At 50.7% G+C, this 17,095-nt stretch overlaps 1 long non-coding RNA gene across 1 annotated transcript; it reads left to right on the top strand.

Moving 5' to 3' along the window:
* The first annotated feature begins 5,690 nt into the window (after window positions 1–5,690).
* Window positions 5,691–10,852, top strand: LOC129461006 (uncharacterized). The gene is made up of 2 exons (XR_008650352.2): window positions 5,691–5,847; window positions 10,704–10,852. It is a non-coding gene; the product is annotated as an uncharacterized lncRNA (long non-coding RNA).
* Window positions 10,853–17,095: the final 6,243 nt, after the last annotated feature.

The following is a 17,095-nucleotide window of genomic DNA, read 5'->3' as shown; positions in this document are numbered from 1 at the left end:
TATTTTTAGTAGAGATGGGGTTTCACCGTGGTCTCGATCTCCTGACCTCATGATCCGCCCGCCTCTGCCTCCCAAAGTGCTGGGATTACAGGCGTGAGCCACTGTCCCCGGCCTCTGGCTAATTTTTATCTTTCTAGTAGGGACAGGGTTTTGCCATGTTGTCCAGGCTGGTCTCAAACTCCTGGCTCCCTGTGATCCACCTGCCTTGGCTTCCCAAAGTGCTGGGATCACAGTGTGAGCCACTGTGCCTGACCTTTTTTTTTTTTTGAGACAGGGTCTCACTTTGTCACCTAGGCTGGAGTGCAGTAGTGCCATAATAACTCATTGCAGCCTCCAAATCCTGGGCTCCAGTGATCCTCCCTACTCAGCCTCCAGAGCTGTGGTTGGGACCACAGGCACACGCCACCACACCTGGCTAATTGTTTAATTTTTTTGCAGAGACAGGGTCTTGCCATGTTGCCCAGGCTGGTCTTGAACTCTTGCGTTCAAGCAATTCCCAAAGTGTTGGGATTACAGGCATGAGCCACTGCACCTGGCCAGATTTTGCATTTTCAATAAGCTCTGGGTGTTGCTAATGCTGCTGGGGGACTTTAAGAAATGCTGTCTTCAAATAGCCCCTGAGGTAGGTTATGTGCCCTGTAAGTGTTAGCTAAGAAAGAAAATCAAATCTGTCTTCCCCACAAGAATATGTGCAGTACTCAGCTGGGCGCAGTGGCTCACACCTGTAATCCCAGCACTTTGGGAAGCTGAGGCAGGCAGATCACCTGAGGTCAGGAGTTTGAGACCAGCCTGGCCACCATGGTGAAACCCCATCTCTACTAAAAATACAAAAATTAGCTAGACGTGGTGGTGAGTGCCTGTAGTCCCAGCTACTCGGGAGGCTGAGGCTAGAGAATCACTTGAACCCAGGAGGTGGAGGTTGCAGTGAGCCGAGATTGTGCCACTGCACTCCAGCCTGGGCGACAGAACAAGACTATCTCAAAAAAAAAAAGAAAAGAAAAAAAAAGATATGTGCAGGACTCTATCCTGTTGGTGCTCTATCTCCAGCCTATGCCCAGCACTTAGTAGGTCCTCAACCCATACCTGTGGAGTCACTACAGACCAGACCCAGGTCTCTTGCGGGCCCTGCCTCATGCTGGCTCTGTCTGCTCTTGGGTGGAGACTCACGGCAGAGGCCCAGGCCCTCCAGGACAGCACACTGGTACCAGCCATCAGCTCACAGGCAGGCATGGGGCACTTTGTGATCCCCAGGGATGTGGTCCACTTCGGCCATGCAGGCCTGGAAGAAGGGCTGTCTGGTGACAGGTGTGTGTGACAGGGTGCCAGTGGGTCCCTGGCTAGGCAAGAGGCTGCAGGCACTGGACCACATTGTGTCTGTGCCAGGGTCCTCGGTGGCCACCGGACAGCCTGACCCTGGGCAAGGACGTGGCGGGGCGCAGGGCTCGGGCCTCGGCAGTTGCCAAGTCATCCAGCTGCTTGTCTTACCTTTGCAGTTGCCATGGAGGCCACGGGGAATCAGAGGTCGGAGGCTATGTGCCAGGACTGGTGCGGGAAGAGTGGAGGGGGATCAGATGCATGTGAGAAGGAACTTGGGGGTGAGCTATGAAGAGACACGGGACTGTGGGGGAGGGGAGAGCCGGGGTGAGGGAGTTGTAGGCAACACTCAGGATGGGCATTGTGGAGTACGACCAGCACCATGGCAGGAAGACAGGGGAGGGGCGTGGAGACCAAGGGAGGAGGAGAGAAAGTAGTAGGGTGGGCAGGGCGGTGTGGGGGAGAAACCGGGATTAGCATTAGGGACAGGGGAGGGATCTAGAGCCAGGGAGGAGTCTGGAGAGACTAAGAGGACAAGGGGCTATTCTGAGAGGAAGGGTTGGTGGTGAGGGAGGGTCAGGCAGGGAAGGGTTTGGGGAGGAGCCAATGGCAGCTGTTGGGGAGAGGGGTCACTTCCAGATCTAAGAGGAGGAGAAAGAACGGGGAGATGAAGACTTGGGGCAGGAGAGAGTGGTGGGGCGTGCTGGCGTGGTGAAGCGAGGGAGGAGGGGAGTGGGGGAGACACAGCGAGACTGGGCTGCATGGAGCAGGAGGTGCGGCCAGCAGGGGACTGGCTTTAATCAGAGCAGGGCTGGCACTTTAGGATAGGTTAAGGTCCAATGTGGACCATGAGGGCCAGGCACGGCAGCTCATGCCTGTAATCCTAGCACTTTGGGAGGCCAGTGGATGAGCTGTGGTCAGGAGTTTGAGACCAGCCTGGCCAATATGGTGAAACCCCATCTCTACTAAAAATATAAAACTTAGCTGGGTGTGGTGGTGCACATCTGTAATCCCAGCTACTCAGGAGGCTGAAGCAGGAGAACTGCTTGATCCCAGTAGGCAGAGGTTGCAGTGAGCCGAGATCATGCCATTGCACTCCAGTCTGGGCAACAGAGTGAGACTCCATCAAGAAAAAAAAAAAAAAAAAAAGAAAGAAAGAAGGAAAGGGAAAGGGAAGGAGAGAGATACAGAAGTGCAGACGGGAGAAGGGAGGAGAAGAGTGGAAATTAGGGTGTTGGCAAGGGGAAGGGAAGGAGGGCATCAGAGAGCCATATACAGAGATCTTGCCCACCAGAACAGAGCCACGAAGGTGCTAAAATGAGGTGAATGACAGGACAAGGGCTCTCTTGACTGTCCCTGGTTACCGAGGTCCACACCAAAGTAGTGGCCATGCACACACAGCAGCAGCACATGGCAGAGGCCGGACGGTCCCAGGTCTCTCTCCAGCACCACCTCGAAGGGCCACACACCCCACAGGCAGCCCAAAACTATGCAGACACCCAGGAGCCCAAATGTGGTGCTCCCAAAGGCGCTGTCATGGAGTTGCCTGAGGCTGTGCAGAGGCCTGGGGCCTCCTAGGGGATGTGGCAGGGTTTGCAAGCCACCAACATCGGTAGGCAGCAGCACCAGATGGCGGGCAAGTGGCTGCCGTGGGCCCACCCTTCATGCAGGGGGCGCTAGGATCTGTCATCTGGTGCCCTGCAGGGGTGGGGCTGGAGAGCTCAGCTTAGACAGAACTGAAGCTGGAACCTCAGATCAGTAAAGCCCAGGTGGCTGACTGTGGTTCAGAGGCACTGATGGGTCTCTGTGATGGGTGAGGGCTTGGGGGCTGGGCCATGATCAGGTTCTGAGTCCCTGAAGAGATAAGGGCTGAAGGGCTGGGCCATAATCAGGGCTGAGATTGGGGAAGCATATGAGCTGGGGGCTGGCTTTAATCAGAGTAGGGCTGACACTTTAGGATGGGCAATGGTCGAGGTCAAGTCTGGACCATGACTGGGGAGGGGGTGAGGCCGGCATCATGGGAAGTACAAGGTCTCAGGGATTAAATGGTGCAGTGAAGATCTGCCATCCTGGGATAGGCAAGAGCTGAGGAGCTGAACTCCAGTCGGGAGTGGAGCCAGGCTCCCCAGATGAGCAAACCTGGATGAGCATGCGGCAGGGTCCAGCACCCAGACACATCTCCATCACTCAGTGTTGGAAATAGGGACCTGGTGCCAGCAACTCATGACACAGCTGGAAGGGCCCCAGAGCATCCAGGAGGATGTGAACAAAGTGGGCCAGGGTGCTAGTGATTGGCAGGGTGGCACAGGATGGTGGTCATGATGGCATCTTGCCAGAAGCATTTGGACACCCAGACAGCCCACCAAGCAGCCACAGGCCCAAGCCAATATGTCCTCAGGCAGCTTGGTGCTTGCCTCAACTCTGAGCACCCAGAGACCCTCCAGTGTAGTTAGCACCTAGCCCTGCCCCTATTGCTGCTGGTAGTGTCAGTGTCGCATGGATCCCAGGGTGTAGGTCCCACATGGGTCAAAGGAGCAGCCGGCCACGGTGTCCCAGCCCAGGCAGAAGATGAGTCCCAGCCCTGGCAGAAGACTGTTGCCTGGAGCCTGGAAGTGCAGATTCTTGCAGTCACCATTCACCTGTGGGGAGAGGGCAGGTCAAGCTAGAGCTTGGGGGCCCAGTGTCAGTACCAAGGATGCCTGGATCGCTGCTTTTAGCAGGGGTTCTGGGGGGCCGGTTGAGGGGCTAGGGGTCTGTCCACAACACCTAGAAATGCTTGGACTGCTGTTGATGACCCTGACCACCCTTTTCAACAAATCTTGAGGGGTAAGAATTATGGATTCTGGAGGTTGGGGCTATAGTATTCCTGAATTGGAATTGATATAATATATGTGCAAAATAGGCTGGGTGCAGTAGGTGATGCTTTAATCTCAGCAATTTGGGAGGCCAAGGCGGGCCAATTGCTTGAATCCTGGAGTTCAAGACCAGCCTGGACAACACAGTAAGACCCTGTCTCTACAAAAAATGAACATACATATTGACTTGCACCTGTAGTCCCAGCTACTAGAGAGGCTACAGGGGCAAGAGGTGAGAGGATTGCTTAAGTCCAAGTGGTCGAGGCTACGGTGAGCTGTTTTCTCACCAGTGCATTCCAGCCTGGGCAAGAGTGAGACTCTGTCTCAAATACACACACACACACACACACACACACACGTATAAAATAGAACAGTTCTCAGCACATAGTTGGTGCTCAATAAATATTTGTTGAACTAATGCATGAATGAATAAATGAATGAAGTTCATAGGTGATGCTGGGCTATAAGCATTCCAAGGATGCTGGACTTTCTAAGTAATGGCAGGGGTTCCAGGGTACTGTGATGACTGGTACTGGGCAGGGGGTGGGCCCACAGCAGCTACAAATGCCTGAACTGCTGTCCATGGTTCTGATCGTTGTTGTCCACAGCAGTTGTGTTTGGCATCTAGGATTTGGGGGTGTGTGAGGGTTTGCAAACATTGGGGATTGGGACTTTAGAACTCCTGGATCCTATATGGGGGTGCCCAGGACCTGGACTGAAAGTGTGTTCTGAAATTCAGTTAACATACTTAAAAAGCACTTCAAATAGTGCCTGGAACACAGTAGATACTCAATATACGGTTGTTGAATGAGGAAATGGAATTATTAGCTCAGAACTGGGTTCTTAGATCCCAGAGTCTGACACCTCTGGTATACTGGGGCTTGCCCTCGAGATTCTAGGATTTTGTTTTTGACAGAGTCTTGCTCTGTCGCCCAGGCTGGAGGGCAGTGGCACAATCTCGGCTCACTGCAATCTCCATCTCCCGGGTTCAAGTGATACTCCTGCCTCAGCCTCCCTAGATTCTGGGGTTACAGGCACCTGCCACCACACCCAACTAATTTTTGTATTTTTAGTAGAGACGGGGTTTCATCATATTGGTCAGGCTGGTCTCAAACTCCTGACCTCAGATTATCCGCCTGCCTCGGCCTCCCAAAGTGCTGGGATTACAGGCATGAGCCACCGTGCCTGGCAGAACCCTGTCTCTTAAAAAAGGAAGAAGCAGCCTGTGTTGCAAGCAAAAGTATGCCCGCAGGGCAGTGGTGACCCCCAGTGGGCCTGCCTGTGGTGGGCCTCTGGACAGGATAAGCCACATGGCTCATAGTGACTGTTTTTGGGGCACTCAATAGCTGCAGGGGCAGGAGTGGGGATGGAGAAAGACAGGAAGGAGAAGGTTTTCACATCAGGACTCCCAGGTCTGTTTTCCGAGACCCAAGCATTTGGCCACCCCTATAATGCAAATGTCCCTGCTCTCAGCTTCCAGGAATCCTTACCAGTATCCTGTGGTCCTCACCCCCTAGAATGGAGCTCTCTAAGCAACAGACCCAGCAATCCCCGCCTCACAGAGTAAACAAGTCTCTGTGCTAAGAAACCAGAAGTCCACTCCCCAGAACATAGAAGTCTGGCTCTGGGACAGGCGTAGTGGCTCACATCCGTAATCCCAGCATTTTGGGAGGCCAAGGTGGGAGGATCACTTGAGCTCAGGAATTAGAGACCAGCCTAGGCAACATAGGAAGACCTCATCTTTACAAAAAAAAAAATTAAAAAATTATCTGGGCATAGTGGCACATGCCCGTGGTCCCAGATACTTGGGAAGCTGAGGAGGGAGGATGGCTTGAGTCTAAGAGGTTGAGGCTGCAGTGAGCTATGATAGTACTACTGCACTCCAGCCTTGGCAACAGAGTGATACCCTGTCTAAATAAATAAATAAGTCTGGCTCTGGGACTCAGAGCGCTCACCCCAGATACTGGAGTTGTCACCACCTAGAATGGACCTAGGTGCTCTAGTCTCTAGAACCTGAGAACCCAGCAGTCCCAGCCTTATAGCCAAGTTGTTCCCATGCACAGGACCCAGAAGCCCTGGCCCCAGACCCAAAGAGCCCTGTCTCCGGGCCCTGGAATTATTTTCCCCACACCCCCCAACTCAGCAGTCCTACCCCCAGGACCCAGAGGCTGTCCCACTCCAGGGACCCTACACCCTTGCCCCAGGAATCAGCCTCCAGAACTAAGAAGTGTCGTTCCTAAGTCCCAGAATCCCCTTTTCCCAGCAGCCTGTAAGCCTTTCCCTTGAAGGGTCACTCACAGCCATCAGCCCAGGAGCTCGAGGGCTCAGTGTTGACACTGAGGCCTGACAGGGTGCACACAGACATGGAAGCACACCCAAAGCGCAGGCAGGGAGCTGGGGAAGGGGCATATCCAGGCACGGCGCTGGCCTCGAAGGATGTAGGTGTCACACTTGGTGGCAGTGGCTAAGGGGCCCTTTTGGGGCTACAGGGACAGCACAGGTCCCCCAGTCTCCTGTGGGGACTAAGGCTTGGCTCAGGGTATCAGGTGGCTGTGGGGCCCAAATGCATGAAGACCAGTGGATCTGGACTGCCCATGCCATGGTCCTGCCTGACTGACGTCACTGCACAGTCTGCCTTGTGTAAGTGGCAACCTTCAGCCACGTGCAGTGACGTGCGTGCTGCCGGTTGTAAAAGAGATGCAGTGTGGGAGGTTCTTGCTCCAGACCTGCCTCTGCCCATGGTTCTGAGGTGCGGAAGTACAACCACAGCCATCTATCGCCCAGGATAACTGACAGGCCCAGCTGCTGTGGGTTCACCTGCAGGGGTGACCAAGAGCTGGGGTCTCCAGAGGGGCTGAATTCCTGAGCATCTGGGGAGGGGTGGACGATAAGGAGGTTTAGAGGATTGGATTCTGGGATATTGAGAGTGGGGCCTTTGCAGATCTAGGATGCCCCACCCTCGTCTACTAACCAAGAATCTTTCTTCTTATTATTCTTCTTTTTTTTTTGAGAAAGAATATCATTCTGCTGCCCAGGCTGGAGTGCAGTGGCACGGTCTCAGCTCACTGAAAGCTCCGCCTCCCGGGTTCATGCCATTCTCCTGCCTCAGCCTCCCCAGTAGCTGGGACTATAGGCGCCTGCGGCCACACCTGGCTAATTTTTTGTATTTTTAGTAGAGACGGGGTTTCACCATGTTAGCCAGGATGGTCTTGATCTCCTGACCTCATGATCCGCCCACCTCGGCCTCCCAAAGTGCTGTGATTACAGGTGTGAGCCACCGCGCCCAGCTAACCAAGAATCTTTCTCTCTGTGTGTGTGTATGTGTGTGTGTGTGTGTATTTAAGTAGAGACGAGGTTTCGCCATGTTGCCCAGGCTGGTCTGGAACTCCTGAGCTCAAGCAATCTGCCCACCTTGTTGGCCTCCTAAATTGCTGGGATTGTAGGTGTGAGCCACCATGCCCAGCCTCTAACCGGGAATCTTTTTTTTTTTTTTGAGACAGCGTCTCGCTCTGTCTTCCAGGCTGGAGTGCAGTGGTGAGATCTTGGCTCACTGAAACCTCCACCTCCCAGGTTCAAGCGATTCTCCTGCCTCAGCCTCCTGAGTAGCTGGGATTACAGGCGTGCACCACCAGGCCAAACTAATTTTTGTATTTTTAGTAGAGACAGGGTTTCACCATGTTGGTCAGGCTGGTTTTGAACTCCTGACCTCGTGATCCACCCGCCTCGGCCTCCCAAAGTGTTGGGATTACAGGTGTGAGCCACCGTGCCCGGCCTTTTTTTTTTTTTTTCAAACTGGGGGTCTTGATTCCAATATCCAGATTTGTCCTAACACAGTACTTGCAAGTCCTCTTCTCAGGAATCTAGATGAGTAATCCTACCGAGGAGCCAGGTGTGCCCACCTCATCCAGTAAGCAGGAGAGCCTTCAGACAGGACCCAAGGGATTCCCCCATTACCAAGAGCCTCCACCTGTCCTTCCAGATCAAGGGGTACCTCCTTTCTCCTAGTCCATGATTTCCTTATTTTGCCCCACTTGGTGGTTCCCAGCCCACGTTTCTCCTGCGTTTGCCGCCCCCACCCTGGCCCAAGCCCCATCAGCTCCTGCCGGGACTACTGCAGCAGCCTCCTCACTGTTCCTCCAGGCCTCATTCCTTCACAAGCCCTGTAATCTGTTCTCAACTGGCAGCCACAGGGATCTTGTTAGTGTCTGATATAGTTTGGCTATTTGTCCCTGCCCAAATCTTGGCCAGGCACGGTGGCTCATGCCTGTAATCCCAGCACTTTGGGAGGCTGAGGCAGGTGGATCACCTGAGGTCAGGAGTTCGAGACCAGCCTGGCCATCATAGTGAAACTCTGCGTCTACTAAAAACACAAAAATTATTCAAGTGTGGTTGGCATATGCCTGTAGTCCCAGCTACTTGGGAGGCTGAGGCAGGACAACTGCTTGAACCTGGGAGGCAGAGGTTGCAGTGAGCCAAGATCTCACCACTGTACTCCAGCCTGGGCAACAGAGCGAGACTGAATCTCAAAAAAAAAAAAATTTTTTTTCTAAAATTCCAATTAATTGAGGAAGGAACACAGGAGTGTCAAGTCCTTGGGAAAAGAGGGATCATGTTGGTGAGAGTGTAAGTCTGGAGCCCTGAGAATCTGAAGGTTCTGGATACCTGGGGTGGGGGCTGCTAGATGCTGGGGAGCCTTAAGAGCACTGGGGGGCGTCCTGACCCCTGAGTGGCAGAGTGAGCTCCCAGGCGGTGTGGAGGCGGGTATGCAGCATCACGGCTTCGTGTCTCGGATCCTAGCTTCGCATATTTTCTGTGCTTTCTATATATTAGCTCATTTAATCCTCACTACAGCCCTATGAATCAGATCTTTTCATCATTCTCATTTCACATATGAAGAAACTGAAGCCCAGAGAGGTTAAATAATTTATCCAAGGTCACATAGATATCAAGTGCCAAACTGGAATTTGAACCCAGGCCACCATTGTTTTTCTACAGCGGTGCTGAGGGGTGGCCTAGTGTGGCAAGCCACGTCTCATGAACGCAGGCCTCCATAACAACTGTTTAGCACTGACTGTGTGGTTGGGTTAAATACTAAAAGCTGATAGAGGCCAGGAGCAGTGGCTCACGCCTGTAAGCCCAGCACTTTGGGAGGCTGCGGCAGGAGGATCATCTGAGGTCGGGAGTTCGAGACCAGCCTGGCCAATATAGTGAAGCCCCGTCTCTACTAAAAATACAAAAAAAATTAGCTGGGCATGGTGGCGCACATCTGTAATCCCGGCTACTTGGGAGAGTGAACCTGGAAGGAGGAGGTTGCAGTAAGTTGAGATGTCGCCACTGTGCTCCAGCCTGGACAACAGAATGAGACTCCGTCTCAAAAACGAAAAAACAAACAAACAAACAAACAAAAACGCTAGTAGAGCCGGCGTCCATACAAAGGCTGGAATGTAACAAAAGCCCACCAAGAGTTTAGGCCAGGCCTTTCCTGGGCCTTGAGGCATGACAAGATCATGAAGGAATTCCTTTTTTTTTTTTTTTTGAGACAGAGTTTCACTCTTGTTGCCCAGGCTGGAGCACAATGGCACGATCTCAGCTCACCACAACCTCTACTTCCCAGGTTCAAGCGATTCTCTTGCCTCAGCCTCCCGAGTAGCTGGGATTACAGGCATGCGCCACCACGCCCGGCTAATTTTGTATTTTTAGTAGAGATGGGGTTTCTCCATGTTGGTCAGGCTGGTCTCAAACTCCCGACCTCAGGTGATCCTCCCGCCTTGGCCTCCCAAAGTGCTGGTATTACAGGCGTGAGCCACCACGCCCAGCCTCACGAAGGAATCCTTAACAGTTCCCATTTAAGATTAAACAAGTTTTATTGGGGGTCTGAAGGAACTCCTCAGACCTTCACAAACAAGCTTTATTGGAGACTAAAGGAACTCCCCAAGCCTCCATGATTTAGCAGGAGACAAGATAAGGGTAATCACCCCAGCACCTGGACTCATTTAGATGAAGTAAATTTACTCATGTAAGTGTGCATTCATCTAAAGACATAAGTGACTAATTTCTTCTAATATAGCCTAGAAGGTATATAAGCTCTGGAAAACTTTATAATTTTGAGTTGATCTGGGGATAATTTCCAGGCCTTCTCCCTGTAATCAGTTACAGAAATAAAAGTTCTCTTCTTTCCCAGTTTATTTGCATCTCATTATTAGGCTGTGAGAATAAGCAGCCCAACCCTCGGTTTGGTCTGGGTACACTAGTACATCATAACCTTCATCAGGTCCCCTCAACCAGCAACCCGGATTAAACATACTCTAGCCCCCACAACCTTCTAACCAGAGCAGAGCCCCTAAACCTTCCTGGAGGAGAGATTTGGGACATGCTAGTGGCTGCATGTGGTCCTAGGATATGGGGAATTTGGAAGCTTCAGATGCCTGTGTCAGGAAATGATAAACACAGCAAACACCCCCTCATATGACACTTATCATGAGTTGGACTCTGTTCCAAATGCTTTTCCTGTATTAACTCATTCTCACCTCACAGGAACCTGCTGAGGGAGGAGCTAGAGAGCCACAATCCCTTATCTACCATCTACAAATGCAAACAACAACAACAAAAAGACCTGAAGACTGAAGATGTTTTGTGTGTTTGATGTTAAAACTCAATTATCAGCAAAAGCTAACCTGAACTCATGTGTGGCTGCTATAGTCTTAATTCATCCTGCTTTGTGTGACTATTCAGACATTTCACTGCAGAGATATTAATGTTTGTGATTATGTAACACACACTGGGAGTGTTATATAATATGTGGCATTTGCCTGGTATGACCATTCTAAATTCCAAAATCTGAAATGCACCTGGCCCCAGACATTTTAGATAAGGGACTTCGGACCTGTATAATTGCATCTTTTTTTTTTTTTTTTTGAGACAGACTCTCACTGTGTCCCCCAGGCTGGAGTTCGGTGGTGCGATCTCAGCTCACTGCAACTTCTGCCTCCCAGGTTCAAGTGATTCTCCTTCTTTGGCATCCCCAGTAGCTGGGATTACAGGCACCCACCACCACGCCCAGCTAATTTTTGTATTTTTAGTAGGGATGAGGTTTCACCATGTTGGCCAGGCTGGTCTTGAACTCCTGACCTCAGGTGATCTGCCTGCCTTGGCCTCCCAAAGTGCTGGGATTACGGGCATGAGCCACTATGCCTGGTAAACAATTTTTTTTTTCTTTGAGACACAGTCTTGCTCTGTCACTCAGGCTGGAGCGCAGTGGCACACTCTGCTCACTGCAACCTCTGCCTCTTGGGTTCAAGTGATCCTCCCACCTCAGCCTCTCTAGTAGCTGAAACTACAGGTGAGTGCCACCAGGCCCAGCTAATTTTTGTATTTTTAGTAGAGATGGGGTTTCACCATGTTGGCCAGGCTGGTCTCGAACTCCTGACTTCAGGTGATCCACCTGCCTCGGCCTCCCAAAGTGCTAGGATTACAGATGTGAGCCACCGCCCCATCCTATATCATTGCTTCTATTTTAGAGGTGACAAAAATGACCTGCCAGGCATGGTGGCTCACATGCCTGTGATTCTAGTGCTTTGGGAGGCCGAGGATGGAAGATTGCTTGAGGCCAGGAGTTTGAGACCAGCCTGGACAACATAGCGAGACCGTGTCTCTACAAAAAAATTTAAAGAACCAGGCATGGTAGTGTGTGCCTGTTGTCCTAGCTACTTGGGAGGCTGAGGTGGGAGGATCACTTGAGCCCAGGAGGTTGAGGCTACAGTGAGCTATGATGGCACCACTGCACTCCAGCCTGGGTGACTAAACAAGACCCTGTCTCAAAAAAGAAAAAAGCTCCCAAAATTGATGGACAGAGAAGGATGGGGTCTCCCAAGATCCCATACATTGTGATTCTTATCTGGATAGAGCCACACTCGTGCTTGACAGCAGTGACGGTAATACCAAAGATGCACCCTGTGACAAAGCACATGGGCTGCCTCCCTTCAGGACAGGGAACCTACAGTTAGGAGGCAGGGAGGCTGCTGAGGAGGGACTGGGGGCATCAGCTAAGCATGTAGGTGCAGATCCCAGGCATGGGGAACAAGTGGCCGTTGAAAATCTAGATGTATACTGGCCAGGCACGATGGCTCACGTCTGTGATCCTGGCACTTTAGGAGGCTGAGGTAAGCAGATCGCTTGAGGCCAGGAGTTTGAGACCAGCCTGGCCAACATGATGACACCCTGTCTCTAAAAATACAGAAATTGGCCAGGCGTGGTGGTACACTCCTGTAATCCCAGGTACTCGGGAAATTGAGGCAAGAGAATTGCTTGAGCTTGGGAGGCAGAGGCTGCAGGGAGCTGAGACTGCAACATTGTACTCCAGTGTGGGTGACAGCAAGACCCTGTCTTTTTTTTTTTTTTTTTTAGACGCAGTGTTGTTCTGTCGCCCAGGCTGGAGTGCAGTGGTGCGATCTCGGCTCACTGCAACCTCCGCCTCCTGGGTTCAAGCGTTCTCCTGCCTCAGCCTCCCGAGTAGCTGGGATTACAGGGATGCGCCACCATGCCCGGCTAATTTTTTTGTATTGTTAGTAGAAACGGGGTTTCACCATTATTGGCCAGGCTGGTCTCAAACTCCTAAACTTGTGATCTGCCCGCCTCGGCCTGCCAAAGTGCTGGGATTACAGACATGAGCCACCATGCCAGGCCCGACCCTGTCTTTAAAAAAAAAAAAAAAAAAAAAAAATCAGGCCGGGTGTGGTGGCTCATGCCTGTAATCCCAGAGCTTTGGAAGGCTGAGGTGGGTGGATCACCTGAGGTTGGGAGTTCAAGACCAGCCTGACCAACATGGAGAAACCCCATCTCTACTAAAAATACAAAATTGGTCAGGTGTAATGGCACATGCCTGTAATCCCAGCTACTCGAGAGGCTGAGGCAGGAGAATTGCTTGAACCCGGGAGTTGGAGGTTGCAATGAGCCAAGATCGCGCCATTGCACTCCAGCCTGGGCAACAAGAGCAAAACTATTTCTAAAAAAAAAAAAAAAAGAAAGAAAGAAAGAAAAAAAGTCTAGATGTATGGTAGCCCAGAGGCCCAGCTGGTGGCCCCTGTGATGGCCCCCTGTCCTTTGCTACAGACAAGTCCTAATTTTGCCACAGCCAGAGTCTTTAAGCTTGGTTTAGTCACTGTCACCACCTTGAGCCCCAGCTTGGCCACGAGACAGTTCTGACCCAGACACAGATACTGTCTTGGTTTTGGACATGGTTGTAGACAGTGTTTAGCTATGGGTTTGGTAGGTGGTATAGGTGCTGGTTCAGCCACAGCCAGAGCTGCAGGAAGTGGTTCTTTCACAGTCACAAGTCGAGGCACTGGTGCGGCTGCAGCTACAGGTTCAGGGCAGGGTTCATTTATGGTCACTTGTGCAAGCCCCAGATGAGCCACGGCCACAGGTTCAGGCTCAGTTCCCCCCAGGAGCACAGGCACAAGCCTTGGCTCAGCTTCAGGTGTGTTGTTTGGTCCTGATGCAGCCACTGCCATGGTCTTAGAGCTGCAGATGGACGGTGTTTTGGAGTCCTGCCATCTTGGAACTGGACGAGGTCTCAGACTCACATGTGACCTGAGTGGTGGGCACACATTTAGACTTTTTTCATTTATTTATTTATTTATTTATATTTTAAATTTTTGTTTTCTTCTGTTTTCTTTTTCTTTTTTATTTTGAGGCAGGGTCTGGCTCTGTTGCCCAGGCTGAAGTGCAGTGGTGTGATCTCAGCTCACTGCAACCTCCACCTCCTGGACTCAAGCCATCTTCCCACCTCAGCCTCCTAAGTAGCTGGGACTACAGGTGCATGCCACCTGGCTAATTTTTGTATTTCTTGTAGAGTCAGGGTTTTGCCATTTTGCCCGTGGTGGTCTCCAAATCCTGAGCTTAAGCGATCCGCCCATCTCTGCCTTCCAAAGTGCTGGGATTACAAGTGTGAGCCACTGTTCCCAGCCACACACTTAAGTCTGTGCTTCACAAGCTGACATGTGGTCCCACCAGAGCATGTATGGCCCTCACAGGAGACCTGGAACTGGAGTGGCATCACCAGAGAAGACTCTAGGAGGGGATGGGACTCTATGAAAGGGCTCACTTCCTCCTCAGTCAGAATATTTGGAGATGAGATGAGGGAAGGATGCACTATAATTGGATCCTGGAATTTAGCCTCATCCCCGACCTTCCTTCATACCCCAGGCCTCCAGGGTCCCTGGCACTGGAAACTCAACATTCAGAAGCTATCAGTGTTCCCAATTTAAAATAAACTGAGTCTGTATGTATCAGCAGAAAGAAAAGAGTGGGACTGAGGGACAAAATGATCAGCACAGCCTGGGTGTAGAATAGGTCTGCAGGGAGCTCAAGAGCACAGGCTGCATCTGAAGACAGCCAGATTCAATTATGTGAGTATCTCTATTCCAGTGCAAATGTACCGTGCATTGATTCTGGCCATCGAGGACTTCAACTGGCCACATTAAGCAGACTTGAGGGTAGGATGTGAGAGAGAGTGTGTGTGTGTGTGTGTGTGTGTGTGTGCCCGCGCGCATGCGTGCCCATGTGTGTGTGCTGGTATGCTGTGGGGAACTGGAGACATATATTCCTTCCTTCTTCCCAGGAAGGGATGTTATTTATTCATTGCTATCAGTGCATGAAGCTAGCCACCTACAAAGTGAACTTTTTTTTTTTTTTTTAAGACAGAGTCTCGCTCTGTCACCCAGGCTAGGGTGCAGTGGTGTGATCTCAGCTCACTGCAGACTCCACCTCCCGGGTTCAAGAGATTCTCATGCCTCAGCCTCCTAAGTAGCTGGGATTACAGACATGCACCACCACACCTGACTAATTTTTGTATTTTTAGTAGAAATGAGGTTTTGCCATGTTGCTCAGGTTGGTCTCGAACTCTGACCTCCAGTGATCTGCCCACCTTGGCCTCCCAAAGTGCTGGGATTACAGGCATGAGCCGCCGCACCTGACCCCAAAGTGAACTTTTAAGAATAATCTTGTGTTCTGTAGAGCTTTGCATATTTTCTATCACAATGGAATATAGAAAAAAAAAGATGGAATATAGAGTTTTCGTATGGACTGAGCTAGAGTGTCAGCTCCCTGAGGGCAGGGATGTTGTCTGTGTTGTTTCACTGTTGCATCTGCAGTGCCTAGAACAGGCCTAGCCTGAAGAAAATGAAAAAAAAATTGTTGCAAAATAATACTGGCAAATATTTACTGCATGCCAGACATTGTTCTATTAAATCATCTAAAAAGTGCTGGCAGGGTGCAGTGGCTCACGCCTGTACTCCCAGCACTTTCTGAGGTCAAGACAGGAGGATCACTCAAGCCCAGGAGTTCGAGACTAGCCTGGGCAAGATGGTGAGGCCCCATCTCTACTTTATTTTTTTAATTAAAAAAAAAAAAAAGGCTGGGTGTGGTGGCTCATGCCTGTAATCCCAGCACTCTAGGAGGCTGAGGTGGGCGGATCACCTGAGGTCAGGAGTTCAAGACCACCCTGGCCAACATGGGGAAACCCCATTTCTACTAAAAATACAAAAATTAGGTGGGTGTGCTGGCATGTGCCTGTAGTCCCAGCTACTTGGGAGGCTGAGGCAGGAGAATCACTTGAACCCGGGAGGTGAAGGTGCAGTGAGCCAAGATCTTGCCATTGCACTCCAGCCTGGGCAACAAGAATGAAACTCCATCTCAAAATAAATAAATAAATAAATAAATAAATAAAAGGCCAGGCACGGTTGCTCATGCCTGTGATCCCAGCACTTTGGGAGGCTGAGGCAGGTGGGTTACATGAGGTCAGGAGTTCAAGACCAGCCTGGCCAACATGATGAAACCCCATCTCTACCGAGAATACAAAAATTAGCCAGGAGTGATGACAGGCACCTGTAGTTCCAGCTACTAGAGAAGCTGAAATGGAAAGATTGCTTGAACCTGGGAGGCAGAGGTTGCAGTGAGCCAAGGTTGTGCCACTGCACTACAGCCTGGGCGACAGAGTGAGAGTCCATATCAAAAAATAATAATAATAAAATAAATAAATAAATAAAAATAAAAAATTAGAGCCAGGTGTGGTGGCTCATGCCTGTAATCCAAGCGTGTTGGTAGGCCAAGGTGGGTGGATTGCTTAAGCCCAGGAGTTTGAGACCAGCCTGGCAACATAGCAAGACCCCATCTCTATGTCTATTAAATAATAATAGGAATAATAAATAATTTAATTTAAAATGCCACAACAACCTTATGATGTTCATACTATTATCCACCTTTAATAGAGGGGAAGTAGATAGTCAGGGAAATGAAGTGACTTGTGCAGAATCCCACAGCTTGGAGCAGGATTTGCATCCAGGACTCTTGGCTCCAGAGTCCAGCTCTGACCTGTTATAAATAAATGAATTGAAGTCCTTGTCTTCATTTCTAAGAAACCCAGCCTCTCTCTCCGAGCATTCTCTCACTTTTCTCTCATCTCCCTGGTCTCCCACTGTTTCTCAGGACCGGAAGAGGTTGAATGGGATTTCACGGTTACAGGAAAAGCCCAGGTCCCATGGCAGTGTGTTCAGAACCATGGTCAGCGTCCAGTTTTGCTGAGTCTTCGCCGAACGCGGCGCCCTCTGAGACAACATGCCTGTTTCCCAGCAGCCCAAGCAGGCTTGGGGTTCAAAGCTGACATCTGTTCAGGGTGTGGCCTTGGGCAGTGATTTCACGCCTTAAACCTTCAACTGCCTTCTCTGTGAAATGAGGATAACATTAAGACCCATCTCTAGGATGACTGTAAGGAGAACATTATATAATGTATGTACATTATTTATAAAAGCACTTGCCACTTAGCACATAAGTCTAGACTACTTTATAAGTCTTTGTAAGGTGGTACAAAACACAAAACAAAACAAAACCCCCACAACCAAAAAGGTGGCTAAAAGCTTGCATTGTGGACG

Source organism: Symphalangus syndactylus, chromosome 13 (genome assembly GCF_028878055.3).
Source record: "Symphalangus syndactylus isolate Jambi chromosome 13, NHGRI_mSymSyn1-v2.1_pri, whole genome shotgun sequence".
Lineage (NCBI taxonomy): Eukaryota > Metazoa > Chordata > Mammalia > Primates > Hylobatidae > Symphalangus > Symphalangus syndactylus.
The sequence above is the reverse complement of the archived record's forward strand: the minus strand, read 5'-3'. Positions and strand labels throughout refer to the sequence as shown.